Below are 24,942 nucleotides of genomic sequence, written 5' to 3'. Positions count from 1 at the left end.
ATATAAATTTTTTTTGTCTAATATAAATCACTATATAAACTGTCTTTGTCTAATATAAATTACTGAAAGAAGGTTCATTTGTAGTTCTAAACATATTCAGGGTGTTTTTTTACTCAGTTTTTGTCTCTCCCACAACGTTATTCCTCTCTCCTACAGCAGCCATTACAATTACATATGGACAATTATGCAAATTAGGCGATGACGTCATTTAGCGACTTCTAGCGACTTTTAGGACAGCCAATAGCTATTTTTCTTACTGAGGAGTTGGCAACAGTGTGTGTATTCTTCCTCTTTATTCCGGAGTGTGCGACGAGACAGGGACGACATTGTGCGGAGCGCTGCTAAAAGGGTTAGTGAGAAGACTGAAAAAGTTGATAAAACTTCAGAAAATACCAGTTAACCGTTATAATATTAGTTGTATGCTGAGACGTATGAAGAGCTTGTGGAGTACATGTAGAGAGAAAAGTGAATTAGCACAGTCACTAGCTCCAGCTCTAGTAGCCCCATGCTAATAGCCGTTAGCTCCAACAGCGGTGGACCCTTTGGTGTCCGTGACCTTCCTGCACACACTTCGCCTGTATCACTCAGACTCTGTGAGCTAACTGAGCGCCGCCATTTCATGTGAAGGCGCCCAGCCCGATAAGAGAGATCGGTAAGAATTATTTATTTTTTATGAGAAATTTTATTTAACTTGAACCTCACTGAGTCATTTTTATGCACTTATTGTTTATTGTAAGCTGGGAGAAGATACTTTGTAGAGGAAAAAGTGTTTTGGTTTACATTTAGGTTATAAAATGGATGAAAGTAATTATTATTCTGCACATGTGTCAGTGTATATTTTGGTTACTGAAGTAGTAAGGTGTAAAGCCTACATATTGTGTTATTCTGTATTTAAAGGTTGATACTGATGGAATGTGTGATTTGAAAAAAAAGGAGAAAAGTACTAAAGTACTAGTTAAAGAAAAACTAATGATATTTTTTTGACACTGTCTGTTGACAGGTCAGGTTTTTTTGTTTCTTTGTTTTATTTTGTTTATACCTTTGGATCTTTGATGCTGATGGCGAGCCTTCCCAACAGGACCTAGATACTGCCATGGTCACTGAATGCATCCTGTTTCTACTGCACTCGGTGGTGTGGTAGGCCAACTGCTACACTCACACTCATACTCATCAATCCCCCTTTCCCCCCCAACACACACACACACACACACACACACACACACACACACACACATATTTCCCCTTGAACTGTGGACTTGAACTCACATTTTACTTTTATTTACTATTACTGTTGAGTAATAGAATAAAAAGTGGTACAGCACAGTGGTAGTTGTAAGCAGCGGTGGACTTACCATTAGGCAAAACTAGGTTGTTGCCTGGGGCCCCACGTTTCTGAGGGCCCCATAAAACTCCTCATACATTTATTGTAAATAGAGTTTTTTCTTATTTGCACACATTATTTATGTTTTTGATTAAAATCCTTTAGCTAAAAAATGCCAGCAGAATGCTTATTGTATTATGTGTGTCTCGGGGCCCCCCCTTCAATCCCCACTACATTGGATTAGTCCATCCTACTGTGCATGTGCCGAAAGGATTCAGGAAGACAGCAGCAAAACAAACGGCTTGGCGCAGAGAAGAGAGAGGAGAAAAGAAGACAACAACAATGACGAAGTTGAGAGAAATGAAAAGAAGTTACCCCAGCAGAGCTGAGAAAAGGAGAAAGAAGCAGGAGAGTAGAAAATTTGATACAAAATTGACAAAAGTCACTAGTTTTTTCACCGTCACCACCAGCAACAATCAACCGGTGACATCCGTCGACATCCGTTCAGGAGGGTCCGTCGTGTGGAGATCGAGATGAACAACCAGTGAGTAACGTTAGCAAAACTGTCCAAGGGGTACATTTTTTTCTATATTGATAAGTATTCATTTACGTTATGCATTCAAAACATTGCAAAGTATGTAAGTAAATTATTAACAGCTACTCACTCTGCATTAAAATCATCCCTGTCAGTGTTATAGCTTTGTATTAATGTTGCTTTAATGTGTGTTATAATTTACTGCTGTAGATGTTTAAGGTTGAGGAAAAAGGAAAAAAAGGAGAGAAAAGGAGAGGAAGACAATGAGAAAAAGGGACAGAAGAGGAAAAAGGGACAGAAGAGGAAAAAGGGACAGGGAGAGAGAAAGAAAATAGGGAGAGGAAGACAACGAGAAAAAGGGAGAGAAAGACAATGAGAAAAAGGGACAGAAAGAGAGAGGGACAAAAGGTAAAAAATAATACATGTGTATTCTGTTAAAATGTATGTATCTGTATAATTGACCTGTTGTTGTTTTGTGTGTTATCTTCTCATTTCAGCACCACATAGAGCATGTACTGGCTGAACCTGCTTGCTGCTGCTGCCCATATTTGAGCTACCCATATTTGAGCTGTAAATCATCTCTGTCACTAATACAGTCATGAAAGTCATGAAAGTACAACTTATCTAGTGAAATCAATTCTCTGTATTTGTCCCATCCTAAACATTCTATCAGAGAGCCTGCTGGTAAAAATAATATGTTAATTAACCTGTTGTTGTTTTGTGTGTTATCTTCTCATTTCAGCACCACAACAATAAAAGGATCAATTAAAGGATGTGGAGGGCCCCAAAATAGCTAAATCCGCCCCTGAATCCGCCCCTAAGTAGAGCAGTGAATGTGTACTGTGAACTGTGTTTGAATTGAATCTGATCAGAAAGGAACTGTGAATTGAAGGTTTATTACTGTGTATTTGGTTTAAAGGGTGAACCAATTTCAGTTTGAATTTGAACTTCAAATTTGCTAATGTGATTTCAACTGTGGTTTAACACAACTTGTGTTACTACTGTCACTGCAAGTGGTATTGATAGTTTATTTTGTAGTTTATTTTTTTTCTTTACTTTGCAATTAAAAGCCGGCATATTCTAAATCAAACCTTTTGTCTTTGAGTCTCATTTAAGCATTTCCCTCTGCTCCAGCAGCCGAACCTACTGGTCCATTACACACTGTAATAAGTAATCAACTTTCAGTCTCTTATAGGAGTGTCACATATTACATCTGTTTTATTTATTAGTTATCTAATTAACACAAACTCTGACAAATTATTATTTCATGATGTAAGTACTGTATATGCTGGCCTTAATGGGGACTCAGAGGTGACAAAAACAATGCACAGACTGCAATACATAGGGGGTCAGCAGGGGCCCAAAATCATTTTCCCCCCAGGGCCTCATAATATGTTATTCCGGCCCTGATTCCAGGGGCTAAACTTCTTTATGTTCTTCTGCACTCTGGAGTCACATTTCCAGGCACACACCCACATAGTGTCATTCTGTTAGCCAGGGTGTTATATTATATTCATATATTTCTAAAATTAAAACCACACAACAAACCTGTGAAAAGATGAACTAAACATTTTTCTTTTAAACATGGCTGAACAGACTCCATTTGAAGCCCTCTAATGGTCCAAACATGTGATATCCCTCTGCAGTAATGAGAGGCTGTCATATTGTTAGAGCGTACACTGATCTTGAAAGCATTCCGCAACATTCATCATTCTTCTCACACCCTCTTCCATACTGCTCCCTCCAGCTAACATGCACTGTAACATCAACACAGTATGCCTCTGCCGTTACACAAGCCAATATTTAAGGCACATATCTTCATTTATAATTCTGTAAGTTGAGGCAGAAGTTTTCAAAGTGCCCCTGATGCCGGATCCATTTCCTTCTAACAGCTTAATGTCATTCAATCTTAGGGGATTTATTGGCACTCCTCGCCTTTTGTTCTAAGACACGTCCCTTCAATACATGTAGAGGGACTCCAGAAAGAGAATAGCTCCTTTTGAGCCTCAGCCAGTGTTAGATGAGATGATTGATGGATGCAGGTCTGTGCTGGGAATACGAATGGCAGGTTTTGATTCCCGCTCCCTTTGGGAAATAGAGGGACTTTAGCTTTCATGACAGAGGACTTACAGATGGAGCTCCAGGAGAGAGACACGGGGGGAGAGGGATGGAGGACGGAGGATTTCCCTCGGTGAACCAGCAGGGATGGACACGCAGGAAGAACAAACCAGTTGTTTGCATGCATATCCCTACAAATATTATTTTTTAGATGACTGTCAAACACCTTCCACTGCTGTAGATGTGTTTTTATCCTCCTCCAGGCAGCCATTGTTTTCCATTCTTTTCAGCATAGAGTGAAAATATGAAAAACCCAGAGCCCTGAAATGTGTTTATAGATTATAACAAATTTATTGGTTTATTTTTGTCAGTTTTATTATTGCATGGACACCTTTAATAAGCCTATTTCTGAATTTTAATGTGCCAAGATATGAGATGTGGCTGCTGAACAGGACACACAATAAGAAAATCTGGATGTGATGAAAAGCACAATGTGAATCTGACAGCTGCTTGCACTGAAATTGTGTTAGCTACTGTTATACTTCATTATTAAAATAGTTAATTATGGAAATAATTGAGTCCAAAAATAAAGAAAAAAGACAAAGCAACCATCTCCAGTTTTATTAATTTCCCTTTTTTTTTAAAGTAAATTATTAATCTACCTAAGGTCTACCCAGTTACTACTCACATTCTTTACAGGTAGTCTGTGTTACGAACTGGAGGTGCAGAGTTAGAAAGTTGCAATTGAGTTGCATTATGGGAAGTGTAGGCTCCAAACAAAAGGAAAAGAATTGACGTGCTTGACTCACCATCTGAAAAATCACTGGGTGCCGACCCAAAAATCACAAACTGAATAAATCCAAATGTCAGCACTAAAAATCACAAACTGAATAAATCCAAATGTCAGCACTCGCAAATATCATATATATCAGTCTTTTAATAACGCACAGCAGTATCAAAAACGGACGCGTTTCAGCACTTGGCTTTCCTCAAGCCAAATGCTGAAACGCGTCCATATTCATCAAATACCGACGCTTTGGGTTGATTGTCAGACCAAAGTACCAGTAGGCCTGTCGCGATATGCATAAGTCGGTTAATTGCATGGTAAATTAAAAGGGAGACGGTAACTTTTCCGGCGGCGATTAATTGCCATATTCATGCGTGTTTGTTTTCCTTGTCTCTCTCCACCAAAGAGACTGGACGACAAGAGCGTTCACTTCTGTGCATCGTCTGGCAGCCAGGTGAGTTGGTTTATAAGTGTAATGAATGGAGGGAAAGCTCTCGTCATCAAGTGTCTTTGTCTCTGTGGGGGAGGCGGGGCTATGGGCTACACACATAGACAGTGCGATCTTCGTGAAGGGGAGACGAGGCGGAGAAAGAAAAAAAAAACAGTTGAGTGTAAGAGAAAGACAGGTAACTTGTTCCTAAACCAAATGACACGGCTCCTGTGTGGGAGTGTTTCAGATTTAAACCAAATGACAGAGGGGAGCCCAGTAATTTGGATGAGCTGGTGTGCCGGGTTTGTTCTAAAACCATCTCAACAAAAAGAGCAAATACGGCCAACTTAAAGGAGCTATATGTAAGAAATCTAAAGCAAATAGTCATAAAATCCTCCTAATATGTCACAGAGACTAAGGAATAATGTTCATATAGGACGCGACGACGTGGCCCTGCCACGGCAGCTGCCCGTGGGCAAACAAATCAGTCTCCAGCGTGCCACTGTCCAGCAAAGTCGAATCTGTAGGGGAGGGGGGGCGGACACGACTCGGGGCAGTATTTTGAATTTGAGTGCAGTAACCGTTTTGGCCACATTCTTACATACAGTGCCTTTAACTGCACACCTGAGAGTGAGAGACTGACAGTCTATGTTTTTGTATTTATTTATTTATTTTGATATTTTTACGTGTTATTTTGGATATGTAAATTTTCTTTTTTGCATTCCTAAATATTCTTGTTAAATAAATGTTTATTTCTCTTTAAAAGGATGTACTTGCATCACTATGCCTTTATTATCGTTATATAAGTTTAAAAAATGGTCTAAAAAAGCAAAATTACAACAATAATAAAAATGGTCTTAAAAGCACAATATTACGCAATATTATCGCTTATTGCAATAATTTCTGATGCATTTAATTGCCCAGCAAAATTTGTAATTCGTGACAGGCCTAAGTACCAGCCCAAAGCGTCAGTATTTAACAATCTGAGATGAGACTCAACAATCATCTATCTTTCTCCAGAGTTACCAAGCCTTTCTCTTCCCAACAAGATACATACGCCGCTTGGTCAGTTCAGTTCACGTCTATGTATCATGTACTAGGTATCCTCCTGCATTTGTTGTTGTGGCACCAGGATGTTGTCTCCATTTATGCTTGTTACATGCATCCTATTTTTTCAAAATTAACTTACAATGTCGGTCAGTGGTGGCCTGAGCACATTTGGTACCCTTGGCAAGCCCAATATCTAATGTAAACATATATGCAGGGAGCGATGAGGCCGGAGTCTAGGCTCCAAATTCTAACTATGTTCTGCTGTTGAAGTAAAGATTTAAAACGTGAGCTGTCTGACTGAATTGTAAATTTGGCAAATGACTTAATTTATCATAAACTTTTTAATTTAGGATAAATGGAGTCACAGACCTTTGTCACTTTTGGCCTTTTCAGTTTCACAGAAGACACTTTAACATGTCACAGTAAGACAAGCACCCGTCAAATGAAAAAATTAGATGATGGCTAAATTCCATTTAGCTGCTTCACTTTCAGGGTCCTGGTATTGTTCATGCTGATCACTGTCACACTGTCATGACTCACTGGGACTCTTGAATAGAACAGAGCGATCATTAATGTCATTAGGAACACCACAGACTCTCATTCCCCCCCACAGACACCACTGGTTATATTGACGGCTTCACATCTATTCATCTGTATGCGCTACATAAACGCACATCTTTTGGACTATATCTTTGTACACTGTACATTGCTTTTTTTAATACTTTTATTTATACTTTGTACTGTGAACCTCTGCTCATTCCTTGGAGAAACTACCACTTCTAAAAACTGCACTGCTCTTTCATTTTTATTTAGATATATTGTACATATTTTTATAGTGCTTAATATTTTATCAGAATTTTCTTCTGTTCTATATTTATTTCTTTATTTGCAATACTTGTTTTCATTTCATTTTCTCTATGTTCATGTTATGTGCCAATGCACAAAAGCAAATTATTTGTATGTGAATACTAATTTGGCAATAAACCTGATTCTGAGCTTTTAATCAAATAATGTGAAAAAGGCTCACTATTATCTGTGTTAATATAATTGCAATAGCTTATTGTTAGTATTATTATTGCTTTGTCTACAGCATTAATATTACCTAAATGGGACTAACCTCGACGAATGGTTAAACAGAAATAGGGTCATCTCTGAACTCCCAGGTGAATAAATTAAGAACTCACTGTGTACTCAGATAACTAAAAGCCAGCATGAAAAAGCCTGATGCCTGTAGCTTTGTATGTACGGTACATTACAATGTAGAATACATATGTGCATATGTTCAATACATTTCCACAGCAATAATTACATCATCACAACACCAATGACGCGTTAAACTTAACACTGTGTTTCTCTTTTTAACAGAAATACTAATTTCTGTCAATAGTCATTTCAGTTGCATCAACTCTGTTAATTCAAGTCAATTTATTCATAGAGCACATCTAAAAACAGCAAATGTCAGCCAAGGTGCTTTGCAGAGAAATAGAAAATACAATAAAATTGAATAATTAAATTGAAAACAAATATATTTTTTCCCTAATAAGTTACTGTCAATATATACTTCGTGTAGATTTCCCACTCTTTGCAGAAAAAGTAGGGGACTATGCTCATTCAGCTGCTGGGTGACTTTCAATATCAAACAATTGTGTAGGTTGAGTGTTGAATTTCAAGGGTGGTAGCCAGTTAAATATAACTGTGGTTGAGAGAATCCCTTCATTTTCTTAAAAGGCTTTTATTGTGAAACATTGGCAGGAACCTGTTGTGGAGGATTCAGTGACTTGCATAGTTTGCATGCAACATGTACATATACTTTAAATGTAGCTCATCACATCTGGTGGCGCTTTTTGTGCTACTACAACATTTCGGCTGGCACATAACCAGCCATAGTTACTGAAAAAAGTAGTAAATAGGAAAAGAATAATCTGATGACATCACACACGTCATTAAAGATGTACAGGGATGATTAATCGTGGACCATCGTGTAGTCTGCCATGTCTGGCGGCCAAGTCACAGTATAATTTTAATTTAATTTTAAGCTGAAACAAAAAGAGTATATTGCAAACCAAACTAGCCTACCACAATAGCACATCATCACTACTTCAGCATCTCAACAGAAAGCATCCGGGCTGAGCATCAAGTCCATGGAGTGCACCTACATAAAGTAATATTAATGTTAGCATTTACTGTAAATCAATGTGATCGCTAATTGAGATCAGGCTTGTAAAAAAAAAATAAAAAAATGCATTCATTATGGCTAATTATGCCAATTTCCTACCAGCTCTCCATTGTTGCCACATTGGCACTAACATCTAATGAATAACACTCTGCCTTCCTCTAGGTTGCTAGTGCCTGGAGCGCCCACCTATCCACCAGCAAAAGTCCAACTGATGAGGCAAAACCTGAGGACCCCCATTGGCAGATGAGCGGGGAGCTTTGGGCAGCACAAAATGAAGCAAAACACCTTTCATCTGCGCAAACTGCCCATCCTGCTGTGACACAGAGCTGTGGCAAAGATTCCCTTTTCTGTTGTACTGGTGGAAATAGTGTTAAAAATGTACATGATACTAATATCATTATTACAGTACATAAATGAGTCTAGTTCTCTTTGCACCTTAGGTTATTAAAGGTCAGTTACAATAACTTCTTTCCAAAAACAACAGAGTATTGCCTAAACGCCTTTAAGGTCTTTTGTCCTTGTCGGCTATGGATCCACTTGCCAGCAGCATTGTGTGCTCTTGAAGCAATATTGAGGAGCGAAGAGACATTGTCACGCCGGTTCAATGCCTTGATAATTGACTCACAGACACACAAGGTGACAGCAGTGTGTGCAAACGTGTGCGCTTCTCCCGCCGCAAAGCCATCGCCAGTGTCACACCGTGAGACAGAGCCCCATTTTATTTTCATCACAGCCTCCTCCAGCTTTTGTAATCATCCCTCCTTTCACCTGCTGCGTGCACGATCCAACATGGGAAGCAGAAGAGGAAAAATATGATAGGCTGCTTCCCAATCTGCCCAGCATGGCCAGTGGAGAGACTTGTGGGGCCAGTCAATACTGTGTAAAGGCTCCATTTAGCACTGACGTGCCTGCGAGACGGGGCCTCCGGAGTGAGCGGAGGGGGAGAAGGGGAGAGAGGGTTCTTGAGATGCTTGCCTCTGACAGAGATGGATGGTCTGAGGCTCCACAGCCAGCAAGGACAAAGGGACACCCAGCCTAGTTGGCCTCCTCCGTCCGCCCGCCCAGAACCAGCACTTTCACTCACGGGATCCTGAGCGGAGGTGAAAATGAAATTACTGCGGGGGGGGGGGCTACTGGTAGAGAAGCGGGAGAAGGAGGAGGTGGAGGAGGGGCGTGAAAGAGCTCAAGCATTTTGCTGATGAAGTCGTGTCTGGTTTTCTGACACCGTGCGTTTTGTCACCACATCGGAGCAGCTGAATAATTCATCACGGGAGATCCAGCGGAGCAAGTCTTGAGCTGTCCGTTACACACACGTTTCTCCCAGTGGCTGATGGGAGAGGAACTGCTGAGCGACACTTCCTACTTCCTTTGATCTTTAACCTAGCAGTACGGAGGGGAGGCTACGCTATCAGGAGGGAGCGCCATCGACAGTTATACACTCATCCCATTTTCATGTAGCACTGCTAATTCTTTTTTTTTAAAGGTTCAGTGTGTAAGATTTAGTGGCATCAAGCAGTGAGGACTGAACATTGCAACCCGCTGAAACTTCTCTTGGTTAGAAATTCTTCAATGTTCTTTGTTTGGTAGGGTTTTATCAGGAGCCAAATTATCCGCAGAGGTCTCTTCCTGAGCTTGTTTGGTAGGTCACAGACAGGCTGCTAGCCCAGCACCTGCTAACGTGTGCTCACCTATTTCCCCTGATAACTCATTTTGAGCTAATCTTATTTCTGATCCAGACACTCAGGAGGTTTTTACCAAGAGCCACATTTTCCACAGAGCTCTGCTCTCCAAAAGAAATGTAGCTGGTGATTTAAACCAGTAAAAACACTGAATAAGGCAATTTCCTGTCCCAAATCAGTGTTTCTCTGGTGATGTTCGGCATGTCGGTGACAGGTTGTTAGCCCAGCAGCTGCTAATGTGTGTTTACCTTTTTTCTCTGATAACTTAAGATCCAGCTTTAGTGGGAGCCAAATTATCCGCAGAGGTCTCTTCCTCTCCAAATCAATCAGACCCCGTGATTTAAAATGGTAAAAACACTGAATAAAGCTTTTTCATATTACAAGTAAGTGTTTCTCCTACACTGTTTGGCACATCACAGATGGGCCGCTCACCAAGCTCCTGCTAAAGTGTGCTCACCTGTTTTCTCTGATAATTTAATGTCTGCTCAACTTATTTTTTAACCAAACATTCAGAAGGTTTTAACCATGAATCTCTTCTTCCTCTCCAAAACAAACAGACCAGGTGATTTTAAACCTGTAAAAACACTCAGCAAAAAAACAAAACAAAACAGCAATTTTTACAAGAGGCTGGGGCGTTGTTTTTTTTTCTCCAATTTTAAAGTGAGAGTCGGCCCAGCCAGACCTTTCTTTTCTTAAGAAAGGTCTGGTGAGCGAGACTAAACACCTGCTAATCTGTGGTCACCTTTTTTCTCTGATAATTTAAGATCCAGGAGGTAGTTGCTTAAAGCAAAGCAAAGCAAGTGTGCTCCTCAAGGCTTACATGAAATGCATCACCAATAACTGACTGGAAAGATACTGTAGCATAAAACCGCAGAGCAATCGTTTATTATAAAGGGGCTGGAAGAGTGCAGCTTCAGAAAGTTGAGTGATCCAACCCCAGATGGTCACTAACATAAATCAACTTCTGGTAGAATTTAAAGTGCAAAATCAGTTGCTCATCATTAAGCATGTCCACTGAATTCTCCTAGGCGTGGAATACTTTTCTCGGGATGCCTTAATTTTTCCTCGTTTATCTCCATAACATCTACCATGTTGCAGTTAAGATGGAGTCAGAGGTACTTCAGAAATCCTTCAGTAAGCATTTAAAGGAAACCTTAAGGAGAAGACTTGAGGATGTTTTGTGCAACCCATTTCTTTTTCAAGGAAACCTTAACTCAGACTAAGGAAAATCTTAAGGTGTTTTGTGCAACAGGCCCCAGACGTTCAGGAGGTTTTCACCAAGAGCTGAATTGTCAGAAAAACACAGAATAACGCAGTTTCCTGGAGGGGCCTCTAACTATTGTGGCTGATGCAAAAACACAAAAATTTGAATGGCCCTGCAAGAGCCAGTGTTTGGTTTTTCTGTTCTGAGCGACTGTAAAAAGATGGCAGACTCCATGGAAGGGGACCTGCCAGGCCCCCAGGAAGTTGACGGGTTTTGAAGCCAATTTTTTTTATTAGTGGCCAACCAGTGGAAATACAGCCTCTGGGGCAGTCATGTGATGCCCTGCAGCCCAAAAAGACTTGTTTTTCCCATTGACTTACATGGCAAAAGAGACGTCTGTAAATCAGTGGATACATTTTTTATGAGTGTCAACTCCAACTATCGGGATTTAATCCATTCGGTCCTATAACATTTGGAAAGTCTAGATGAGCTGCACAAGTGAGTTATTTTATCTCAGTTCAAGTAGAAGTTAACTCCTAGAAACTGGAAGTTAGCCAGCTAACTCCCAGAAGTCTGTAGTGCACCTGCTCTATGGGCCGCACGGTGCAGAAGCAGTGCTGGTCATCCAGGTAATTTCATACAAAGCAGTTGAACCATTTTGGCTTCATGTGCCACTGAGCAGCTTTCATAGGAATGAATGGGGCCCTGCCACAAATACAAATCTTTATACATCTGTGGGACCCTCTCCCTGGGTAGATATAAATGGCTCATTCTAAGGTAACAAAAACACAATGATTCTTATTTTCAGGTAATTATACACTAAAGAAAACACACTTATTAAATTATATTTCATTTCTGCCAATATTTCCCCCAAAATCCTACACACTGGACCTTTAAGTTTATCTTCATCCTGGGAAAGAAAACACAACTGAATTATCTCTGAATATCTCTGAAGTTCATATTATCCCATTTATCGTGTGATGAAACAATGAATTACCCATAATTCCTCACAGACTTTGTTCTATGAAGTGTCTCCTTTTAACAGACTCTACTTTTCTCAGACACAAAGTGGCATTGTGCTGAACTTTTCTTTTCCAGATCCACATTTGTAAGAATATGGAGGTTGGCCTTGTCCAATACTCACCATCACCTCCCACTAAAGTTGCGGCACATTTCAAAGTCCTTGTAAAAGGAAAGAAAGAAGAAAAAAAAAACAGCAACACACAAACAAGAATCTTTTGAAAGGACGCAAACAACAGTTTGGCACATTTTATCACAGCATCCTACCAGTGTTAGATGGAATAAATGTCATCCGACTTCTGCAAAGACTTCTCAAAGAAAGACTGCCAAGGCACTCCTCCTCTCCTCTTCCAGTGTGAGCAGTCTGTATTGTCTGCTTGTAACAATGGGAGTCCTTTTAAAAATGCGACACACATTATGTGTGGTACTGGGTGTTATGGTTAACAGTCTTTTGAAGGCTTTGTAGCCAGAACACATACAGTAAGTGTGCTTTGGTTTGAAATATCCACTTTGAAATTCCGCCTTAATAAAGACATTATAATATGTGATGAATTATGAATAGAGCTTTGGTTTGGTTTCATCATTATTTAAATTCTGACTCCTAATGAGTGCATTTTAATTTACTTGCTTTTTACTCATCTGCTCAAACAGCAACACAGCCAATTCTCCTAAATTACTGTAGTCTTCATTCTACAATGTTTCTTCAAAGCAATGTTTTATGCACAGACTGTAAAATACAGTAGTGTTTCAGATAATACAGGGAAGGGACTACACAAACACTGAATTTTAGATGAAAGTTTTTAGGTTAGATGGCAGACTGTGTTTAAGGTAAAAAGGCTGTAATGTCTTTATTTTAGTTCTCTTAGGTAGATTATTTTTCCTGCAAAATTGGCATAGACCGTAACCCTATACAGTTTTAAAAATGCAAATACTTCCTTTAACAAACTACAGGAAAATGTGCAAAAACAATATTGAATGTTTTCTTTCAGGTTTACTTAAAAGTTATTTGAGAAAAAAAAATATCTGTCTGTCCACCTAATGTTTTGTTTGTAGATTTAAATTTAAATTATGAATGTATACCTAAATTCCAATACCAACACTCGGTCAAACCCCTCAGTGTCTGATACTGACACAAAAGACACCCTTTATTTTGGGAGGGTTACTTTTGAATAGTCAGTGACATGTACCATTGTGCACTGGGGCCCGTCACAACTACCTAGCGCTACTTGATTACTAATTAACCTGTTGAAAATGTAATAAGTAATGAAACTATTTTAAATACTTCAAAATAATGTAACTTATATTTGCTAACGTTTTTCAATGCGGCATTTTCGCAGCCAGGCGTGGTCGGCTGGTTGCATTGATTTGGTTGCACTGATCTGATTGGTAGATGAGAGGCAGTGCAAATTCAAACAAGAGAACCAATCAAAAACAACACTCTTAATCTGAGTGCATACTGTCACATGAATGACACCTGGCTGGATGTCGACACAGCTCCTTGTAAGCCGTCCTACTCTTGATGGTTTTTCGCAAACAATTTGTCCTAACGGCTTTGCTGAGCAACCATTAAACATAGTTACCAAGACTTTAGCAACATGGCTTCCTATGCTATAACCCAAAGTATTTTCATACAACAGTTTGGGTGATATCCTATGAATTATGGCCCCACCAATGACTTTATGTCCTTAACGTAAAGTTACCTTAAAATGACTCAAAGTTCTCTCAAAGTTCACACGGTTCTGAGCACCTGTCTCTTGGGGAAAGTCCTATGTTTTGCAACCCATCCACTGCGTCAACCTGCCCTGTCACTGGACCACTTGGCACTGCTTCCTTTTTTACTCCCATCAGCGCATTGGTCACATGATCACACAGCCTTCCAAAATATGTGGGTTATACACAAATTACTAGCTCATAATTTTATGGGATATGTATGAATTTTAGTGCATTTCTTTTTGTAGGAAAACATACGAATAGTGCAGAGAACAGCCTGTGTAACCACAAGTTCATGAGTTTCATAGAAGTAGCAAGTGCCCCTTGAGTAGCCTATGTAGTGCCACCAGTGCCCCCTGGGTAATGCAGATTATTTATATGAATCGCCCAGTGAAAAAGAGTACCGTCAGCTTGTGAGAAGTGCACAAAACCAGTCATGGTGCACCAAAGAGTAAAACGTACAAGCAGTGGTACTGTGTATAACGGTGAGTACCGGCTGACTTCGAGCATAACATAAAACCTGTTTAACTGACAGTGTTGGGCCTGGATACAATAAAGGTAATGTCCCCCTGAGACCCAGTCTTATTAAAAAATAATGGTAATCACCCAGAGACACAAAGAAACAAGCTGGTGACCCCCTGGATCCTGACTCATCATTTGAGAAATGCTGCTCTGTGGATGTCTTAATTAGCCACTTGCCTTTAGAAAATATTAAGACGGGTCTCCACATGGGTGTTGCTGTTGTCTCGTGGTCTTCCATATGCAGCCTTAATTTAGTAAAAGATTGCAAGTAAAGTAAGAAGGCGAAAGTAGTAGTAAAGTAATTTTAATGACCGCTTTTGATTTAGCGTGCTCACCTTTGTGGAGGTGTAATTTAAGCAAGCTTACATATCTGCCATCTCAATTAAGTTGAAATAGAGCTCATATTTTCCAATGAACGCCACATAATAAATCTGCCCACGTCACCCACGTAATGGCTTTGAAAAAGAAAGTGAAGACTTGGACTGGAAAGCAGAGCAGTCATGGACTTTTATGTCATCCTCCCATTTGGGAACGAGCACACCCATAAAATTGTGAATAATGTGAGATGTGATTTTCCTCACTATTAGACATTTCACATTGCACGGTCTGTTAAAGCCAATGGCTTGTGGAGGAGTAAATGTACTGTACTCCACCATGTGTCATCCATCTCCTCCAGGCTTTGCAAGTTTGTATGCCAGCTGTCCACAAATCTCCCCATATCACACTCCATCATTTGTCATTTCTCCCCAGTAAAAGGCAGTTGAATGGCACCACGCAGCCCACAGTGTCAGCCGAGAGCACGCTATATGAAGCGTCGCCACTCACAACAGGTCACCCACCGGAGGCATCTCATTTCCCAGCGGTGAGTTTCTGAGTTACGCGCTTGGTTCCCTGCCATGGTGGGCCATTTCATAGAGGCCAGGCATTGTAACCTCATGGTGGACGGCCGGGCGTTTTGATAAAGCCTGCAGGGGAATAAGAATCTTCCCTCACGCCTCCGCTGTGGATGCGGGGTTGCCTCATGCTTCCCTCTCCCTGAGGCGAGTGCACGTCTGCTACAGGTCACATGAGTGATCAAAGACACAGCGGGGCGGCCCAGAGCCACTGGTGTCTCCTGACTGCAGGCTGGGTGATGGAAAGCAGAGCCAACAGGTGGGCACCAGACAGAGCAGGGATAAAAGGAGCTTTGTCTGAAAAACAAGATGGAGGCACGCAAAGGGGCTCCAGGGAGAAAGGAAAGGAAGGAAAAGAAAGAGGCAGCAGCAAACCTTGAAGGTAAAGATGCTCCACAAATAGACTTTTAAAACAGAAGAAAGCACTCAGGATGACAAGTGTGCATCTTAGTAAATGATACAGTAAACAGCTGTACGAGAGGCATATGGCTGGAATAAGCATTTCCAAATATAGCCAGTCAAAAAGGGACAACTGTTACATCTCTCCAGAGTTTCTACACACAGACAGAAACAAAAGCCAGGTATGTCATGTTGAGAATTTCCATTGTAGGCTGAACTGGATAAGTAGGATAACAAGTTTAAATGACCATATGTCTGTGAGATCTCAGGAGGGGAAAGAGGGGAAGCACTTTATCAGCTTTAAGGAAGTAGCCCATCAAAGTGTATGTGAGAATAATTTTGCAGCATTACAGAGGTGAAATGGTTTGATCTAATTGATCATATGGAAGTGTTTAGTGTTTGCCTTTCATTTTACCACAGCGTGCTGAGTCCCTGATGGGATGCACGCACTGAAATATTGAAACAAATTAAGAAATGCTTCACACAGATTATTCTCATTGTCTTCATTCCGGAGGTGCAGCCTGAGGTGGAGACAGAGCACACAGAGGAATCACAGTGATTTCCAGTCTTAGGCTTTTCTTTGGTGTTTTAAAAGCTGATGAGGCTTTACAGTAAGAGACATTTTTCATTTCTTTCATTTTATATTATCCTCAAAATCCTACAAAAATGCAGACACAACAGCATGTAAGTATACACAGTAGAAGGTCCATTTTTAAAGGGTTAGATGAATGATGAAGCATTTCCCCACCAGAATTTTTTTGGTTTGTGTTTTTTTACTGGACTTTAAGACAGAATTCAGACCTTTAGTTAGATTTCAACGCGGGATCATTCTGAAGTCATCAAATTCCGGTGCTTGGGCAGTGACTTCCACATCAGACATCGGTGACAGAGGCAGTCCTTTCTCATTGGCATGATACATGGCTGGGTGCCTGATGGCATCAGGGGGAAGTGCAGAGGGACAGCAGTGTAACTTAAGGGGATGAAAAATCTGAGTAGGGCAGGCGAGAGGGGTGGTGGATGGGTCCAACAACCACTGACCTTCACACGATAGGCCGGTGTTCACCTCCCATAAAGGCCAAACCCTGTAATTTTTTTCTAAACCTAAGCATATGCTTTTGTTGTCTAAACCTAACCATGTGCATGTGTTTGCTAAACGTAACCATGTGCATTTGGTGTTGAAGGAAAAAAATTGCAGTGTTGTACCTATGTAGTGCATTTTATTAGAGACGGTATGCAAACTGTACATTTCCTATGAAAAGCAGGTGTATTTTGAAAAAAAAAAACAGTGCATGTAACAGGCTGAAACTGACATGGTGCTCCAGAATGTCAACAACAGACACACCCAGGCGGCCTTTCATGTCCTATGTAGACATGGAAAGTCCATAATCAAGCAACTATATATGATGAGGTTGAAGTGAGGATGTGTTGTACATTTACATTAATTCATTTGGTGAACTATTTTGTCCAAGTAACATGTAGGCTGAAAGTGCCCTGTGCACACATTTGAAATGATCACTCCGTTAAATAGCTCGTAGGTTAATTATTATCAGCCCATTAAATGTCTGTTGGCATTTGGAACAGTTAGGTTTCACTTTCATTTTGTTAGGTTTAGACACCAATGCTATGTGATTAGGTGTAGAGAAAAACACATGGTTTGGCTTTCACTGAGTACACTTGTTACTAACAACTAAGGTGATGTACGTTATGTGTCATAAGTCACATATATCACATGAAATAAGTAACGTAGTTCAAATATTCACTGGTGACTTGTGGTTTCACATGGTACATGTTGGGGATTGATACTTAGATACAGTATAATTTTAAAGAAATAAATACCATATTCTTCCAATGGACATGCGCCATTTTAACATTTGGCAGCACGGTGGTGCAGTGGTTAGCATTGCCGCCTCACAGCAAGAGGGTTCCTTGTTAAAATTCAGGGTGGGAATGTGGAGTTTGCATGCTCTACCCAGTTTTCTCTCTGTGTCTCTAGAAGTCTGCTTGGGAGATACCATGACCCTACACTGTAGATAGCCGTAAATTAATCTAAAAATAAAAATAAAATATGGAAACAAAACTGCTAACAAGACTTCACCAAGCGGCAACCTCCAGGGCTGAAAATTAAAGCCAATGTGAAGTGCCAAAAACTGCAGTTCCTCTAATGGCCACTTGAGGCTGGCTCCAAGAGCAAGTCAATCCCTATAGACCCCCATTTTAAAATGTCCAACTTTACAACAGAAATATAGATGTTTACAGCCTAGTACCAAAAATGGTTTTGGTCTCTATAGCTAATTTCATAACAACTTCACGGGGGGTTAATTTTTTAAAAACTCACCTGTGTACATTTCTTATGGCTTAAAGTTAGGCATAATTAGGGGCAAGGCTGATTTGAGTGATAGGCTGTCTACCAGGCATCACCTCAGTCCTTGAGTCAGATAAACCCCTCACTCCTGCCCAGCTCCACCTTATTGTCCAAGTATGGTCATGTTTGGCTCCAAAAATAAAGATGGCAATGGCCAAAATGCCAAACTGATGGCTTCAAATAGGGGTGCACCATAAACAAAAAATAATGGATGTAACACAGTGAAGTCACCCATAGGTGGACTCCCATTATGAAGGGTGAAGACCCACATAACTTTGTAATATGTGTAACTTAAAGCCTTAATAAAATGTAAATGGGGTATTTATATTAAGGTTCCCCTCCCGTACAGTTGTCATGAATGTCAAAATTAGCTACAGAGACCAAAACTATTTTTTGTGTCATATGTGTATTTTTGTGCTTCAAATTTGGGGATTTTAACATTGGTGTCACGAGGGACTGACTTGCTTTTGGAGCCAGCCTCAAGTGGCCATTCAAGGAACTGCACTTATTTGGCAGTTCTGCATTTGCTTTATTTTTCAGCCCCCAAGGTTGCTGCTTAGAGTCCACAGATTAATGGGTGATGTCACTGTGGCTATGTCCATTACTCTAATACAGTCTATGGACTTCACCCATTGGTTTGTCATTTTAAATGAACAACATTTGCATAAAAAACACAAAGTAATACAATGTGTGCATTGAGCAAAGACATGATAAAACCAACAGTTAATGGAAAACAGCATTTTAATGTTTCAGATATTTTACAATGCCTCAATCAAAACATAGATTGTAGTGAACATGCTTATATAACAGGATAAAAATTGTGTAAAGATGTAAACATTGGGAGTTTGCTGTCATATGTATTTTTACACAGATCATAAACAATACAGTGATCTAATGATATTTCACATACATGATGGAATTTAGGTCATGCTATATGGGCACCACATATGGTGAATATTATGCAGCCAAAGACTGTAAATATAAATTGACATGACAAATGGTTAGAAATACTAAACACATGTTCAGATTTCGGTCAACAATGATTTCCTCTGTCTGTTTATCCTTCTGTCTGCATAAATTTACATGTGCCAAGAAGGAGGAAAACAACCCAATGTGAGATATAGTGTTTTGTTTGTGTTTTCAGAGCATTAAAAAGATCAACAGCACATGATTAGGGTGGGAAAAAATCCCTAGGTGTATTTTGATCAAGCTTTCTCTCATGGCAATGGATCTTCCTGAAGTGGAATAAGCCTTCCTTATGGCATTTTCTCACATTCAGCAGAATAATGCGTGTCAGAGATCAGGCCTTTAAGTGTTGTAACGTATCTTCCTGAGCTCAGTGTTGGAAATGAAGAGTTGGCTCCAGTTGTTCGGAGGGGAAAAAGGTCAGCCTTCCACGTGATTAATGGCCTACATCAGAGTAATCAATAAATGTAAATCAAATGTGTAAAACTCCTGCAGGGTGTCAGATTGTTCACCGCCGTGCTAGTGTTGGTACGCCAATGACCTGGACCTAGACACACTGCCACTCCTAATATATCCATTTTTATTTAGAGCAGAGCTAAAACTGCTGGTGGGCGGGAGGGGGTGGAGAGCAGCTATGAGACTGCTTCTAAGAAAACGCTGAAGTAGATACGGCCTGTGTGCTGGACTCACTGTTAGAAAGCAAAGCACGGGCTCGCTGTTGTTGGGCCACAATTGGGAAAAAAAATATATTTTCATAACTGTTTAGAAAAAATGAATAATTGCATTGCAGGACAGATTGGTTTGCACAATTTTGTTCCAAATCATTATCTCGCTGGAAGTCATGGAAATCTTTAAAATCTGCAAATTGGTTTGCTTTTGTGCCAGCTGGACCGACATGGTTTCAGCTGATGGATGCAATTGGTAGAACTGAGAGGGACAAGATCCACAAATAGACTAATGAACATCTCTGCTGCCTGAGACCGGACTTTAATCCAGCTCCAGAAGGTGCAACACTGCTAAAATGGTTCTGGGAGAATCCAAGGCATTTACATGGAAGGTGTTCCTTTAGCAGGGCCAGCCCATGCCTTTCTGGGGCCCTGAGCAAAATGTCCCTGGTGCCCCCTTGCACAAACTCCTCGACCAACACATTTTTACTGCACAGTGTGTCTATTAATATGAATAATTCTGATTTTCAAAAGAAAAATAATTTCATCCTGAGACGGAAAAATACAACTACTAACCGCAGGACCAGTTTAACCCCTAGCGACTGTGAGAGAAAAGTGGGTGCCACACCCCACCCCTATTAGCTAGTGATAAGTAGTTTGTAATGACTTTATTAAGCACAATTATAATTAGCAGCACAGTGGTGCAGTGGTTAGCATTGTCACCTCACAGCAAGAGGGTTCCTAGTTCTAACCCTGGGGTTGGGGGGCCCTTCTGTGCAGAGTTTGCATGTTCTCCCCGTGTCAGCGTGGGTTTTCTCTGGGTACTCCGGCTTCCTCCCACAGTCCCAAGACATGCAGGTTAGGTTAATTGATAAGTCTAAATTGTCCGTAGGTGTGAATGTTAGCATGGATGCTTGTCTGTCTCTATGTGTCAGCCCTGCGATAGTCTGCCGACCTGTCCAGGGTGTACCCTGCCGCTCGCCCAATGTCAGCTGGGATAGGCTCCAGCCCCCCCGTGACCCCCAACAGGACATAAAACTGACAAAAAATGCAACTCAATGCAAAGAAAACTTAAAAGCATGGATTCACTGAATCAAAACCATAAATCTTCAAATTAAATCATGAGATGAAATAAAAAGTCATAAACTCATAGAACTGTAAAATCACAAAGTTGCAGCAGTGTGAAGCGTAAAAAGAAAGAATTTCAGACCTGTATGAGGAAAGTCAGAGCTAACTAAAGGCTAAAGTGAATAGATATATTTTTAGCTTTCTTTTAAAATATTTAGAGAGCTTGCTTCCCTGGTATCTATAGGTAGTGTGTTCCATAGCTTTGAGGCATAATTGACAAAGGCTGCATCCCTGATCTTCCAGCCGTTGCTGGGAACCTCCAATAAACCAGCAGCAGATGATCGCAGTGTTCCCCAAGGCAAATAGTTAACAGGGGATTTAGCGATGTAGCTCGGTCCCAGCTCATGTAGGGCTTTGTATAAAAGGAGGAGGAGCTTAAAATCAATTCTAAATGTAACAACCAGTACAGAGCAGCTCAGACTGGCCTGACGTGCTCTCTCCTCTTGGCTCTAGTTAATAGCTGAGCTGCAGAGTTTTGAATGAGCAGAAGTCTCTCAGTGGTGTTTTCTGGGAGGCCAGTAAAAAGTGTGTTACAGTAGATGAAGTGGCTTGAAGTAAAGGCAATTTCTCTGCATCTTTTTCATTTGGAAATGGTCTTACCTTAGCAATGTTTCAGAGGTGGAAAATGATGTGTTCGTCACCTTGTTAATGTGGGATTTGAAGCTTAGATCTGAATCTTGGATCACATCAAGACTTGTAACCTCGGATTTAATCCAGGGAGTTCAACTCCCCAGATTATTAAACAGCATTTTTCTTTTTGTTTTAGGGCCAACAAGCAGGATTTGTCCTCGTTGAACTTTTAAAAAAATTATTGCTGATCCATTCTGTGTTTTTTTAAAATAGTATTGCATGGGGTGTGTGAGATTTAAAAACAAAAAAAAATAAGAAGAAGAATTTAAAAAGTATCGGTCATCCATAATTTCTAAAATAAATGTTCAAGTTCAAGTTTTAAAAAAACGTAAATGTAAGTTTGATAAACCACATTTTCATATATTTAACATTCCTGTTTTCGATGCAGTCGTTGACAGCTGTAAACTGTCAACTCAGACAAACACAGCCACGTTAATGTTTATTCACTGTGTGTTACCACTGAAAAAATATTTTGAATGGGGTTTGGGAACCACTGCTCGACAGGGTGAGCGTATAGGTGTTGCCTTGAGGTTCCTATATCATCTCAGTTTGAAAGGTGTTCTTGTGGTGCATACACAATTAACAAATGCATTTGCAATTAATTAAGTTACCTCAAGCTAATTGTGTGAGTGAATGTGGAGCCTTCAGCCCCCCTGAGGGTCTGGGGCCTTGGGTGACACGAGTTTTGTTACCTCACATTATGTGCATACTAAACACCAATGAACCAAAAAAAAAATTGATATGTTACTTTAAATGAATAATAAAAGAGCGCATGACATGTTTTACATGTCAAAGTCAGTACTTGTCAAAGGATGTTTACCTGTAAAAACAGCTGTGCGTGTTTGTTGACACTAATAATACTACTACCAGAAAACCTGCCTGTGGAGTTTAAAAGACGTGGCTGTTTATCAGGCTGGGAATGTCTAATCAAATTGCATTGTGGGAAATGTATCCGGTGTTTTGAACCTTCACCTGCCTACTTTGGTATTGACCATTCTTTTCCAAACGTACTTTTCGTAAGTCACCGAAGGTAATTTCAAATGGAACTATGTTCCTCTCAGAAATTCTTGTATTTGTCCCTCCCTACTTTGATATCCCCAGTTAGGTCTCTTTAAACAGTGTCCTTTGAGAACATACAGCCTGTCTACCTTTTGGTAAAGGCTGTGCAAAACCTGAGTGGAAGAGCACAGGCACCACTCAAGAATGAAAAACAGCTTTTATGCAAGATTTTCAGGTAGATGCAAAAACACTGAATCTATTTTTACGGTCAATACTCTCCTAAAGAGAGGACTCGGTATAAAAGGAAGATAAGGCAGTGAAAGACACTGCTGTTTGTTGTAACAGTGGAGATACTTTATCATAAACCTCTCATATTTCTTTCAAGAAAACAAAATGACAACAGGGTGCATTAATAATGCAACATGCATTTCTTTAAGTTTTTGTTAAACTGCTATTTCGGGATGTACTTGAATCCAAATATTTGAGTTCATCCCTCAATAACATACACAACATCCAAATAACGAATCATATCATATCATAAATCAGGAAAGCACAGATAATGTAGTGGAAACAGATATTCATTCTACCTGAAACTATCAGGGGAAAGAAATCATAATGGACATGTCTGTCTTTTAACCATTTTGTCTCCTCAAACTGATTCATATACATGTGGATGACCACAAAATAAAATGCCCATACTTTTTGTAACATAGGACTTTGATTTCACTAACTAATCGTTTCATTTATGAACATTATTGAGGCGATTGCTTCTCTATATTATAGTGGGGAAATTGTCAGGACTGAGGACAGAGATGAGGACTATGACAAGAGTGCTGCAGTGCTCCAGCACTCTCCAAGGTGTGTGTCTGTTTGAGAGAGTGAGAGGGGACTATTGCACGCAATGTATTGTAAATGATTAACGACTCCAACTCTGCTTTGCCAATTTTCGACCCGCCTGTCAGAGCCATAATATTTGCTGTAATGCTACTATGCCTGAAGGATATATTTTCTATATATCTTTACTGTAAATATTTTCTATTTACAATGCAAAACAGAATCAAACATTTTTTTCAGTCTCTGATTACCAATATCCCCTAGTTAAAGTGGTGGTGATGGAGTTTCAGACAATTCATAAAACTGAGTTTAGCAAGAAGTAAATCTAAAGAGAGAGAGAAAGTACAATATGAGGATGTGGAAATACATTTCATAGGCTGATTAATTATATTCATTCATTCATTTTCCATATCCACTTATTATGGTAGGGGTCGCGGGGGGGATGGAGCCTATCCTAGCTGACACTGGGCGAGAGGCGGGGTACACCCTGGACAGGCCACTAGACTATCACATAGACACATAGAGACAGACAACCATTCACACTCACATTCACACCTACGGCCAGTTTTAGAGTCACCAGATAACCTGCATGTCTTTGGACTGTGGGAGGAGGCCGTAGCACCCGGAGAAAACCCACGCTGACATTGGGAGAACATGCAAACTCCACAGAAGAGCTCTGTCACCCCAAGGGTTGAACCCCCCACCCCTTGGCTCGAACCAGGAATCCTCTTGCTTTGAGGCGACAATGCGAACTACTGCATCACTGTGCCAATTATATGCCAATTTTAAATCAATTAAAGCTTTGAAGACAAAACAGCTGCATTGCCAATGAATATTAGGTTAGAAAATACATTACATTTACTCAATTTAATGTGACATCTGGTGTGAACCATGTCCACTCCAGGTCTTCTATCTATATATAGAGCAGATCATTTTTTGTTGGTTGAACAGATATGCTACAGATAATGTCTTAGTGCATCTCTACTGCTGTTGCCATGGCAGTATAACTGTGACAGTAATTTGTTAATTGCTTGATTGGGATAATTATATAATTGTAGGAAATGGCCCCCTGGTGGTAACAAAGCAGCCACGTAGTTTTTTTTATGGCCAGGGTTATTGAGCAGAGAATGGTGCTAACACTGTGAGGGGGAAGGGTCTCTTTACTTGGTACAATATGGCTCAAACACTGCTGGGTTAAAGACTCCCTTTGGAGCATCTGATTCTTGAAAAAATATATATATTTATAGGACTTCAACAAGCTCAATGTATACAAGAAAATGTCTTTTACCATGAATCATGTAATAGAACTACCAAAAGCCAATCTTTCAGGCATGTTATCTGCAGGCAACAAATGGATCACACGGCTGTTGTGAGGGTGCGTGTTGTTGAAGCAGTGCTTGATGGATGGAGAGTCAGGTCTGCGTGACACCGGCCCTGCTGGGGACCCTGAGTTCAGGGCATCTGCCGTGGCAAAAAGGAAGGCTGGCACGCAGCATTTCCCCCCTCTGGCTCTCCGAAGGAGAGCGCCAGAGCCAGACACTGGCTCATGATGAATGTGAGCCATGACTGAGAGG

General features: G+C 40.4%; 1 long non-coding RNA gene across 1 annotated transcript; it reads left to right on the top strand.

The window, feature by feature from the left end:
- Positions 1-1,556: 1,556 nt before the first annotated feature.
- On the top strand, positions 1,557-2,936 carry LOC126398383 (uncharacterized). Its single transcript, XR_007570771.1, has 3 exons — positions 1,557-1,865; positions 2,354-2,426; positions 2,599-2,936. It is a non-coding gene; the product is annotated as an uncharacterized LOC126398383 (long non-coding RNA).
- Positions 2,937-24,942: the final 22,006 nt, after the last annotated feature.

The sequence above is a fragment of the Epinephelus moara genome, chromosome 12 (genome assembly GCF_006386435.1).
Source record: "Epinephelus moara isolate mb chromosome 12, YSFRI_EMoa_1.0, whole genome shotgun sequence".
NCBI lineage: Eukaryota > Metazoa > Chordata > Actinopteri > Perciformes > Serranidae > Epinephelus > Epinephelus moara.
Note: the sequence above shows the minus strand (reverse complement) of the source record. Positions and strands in the feature narration are given on the sequence as shown.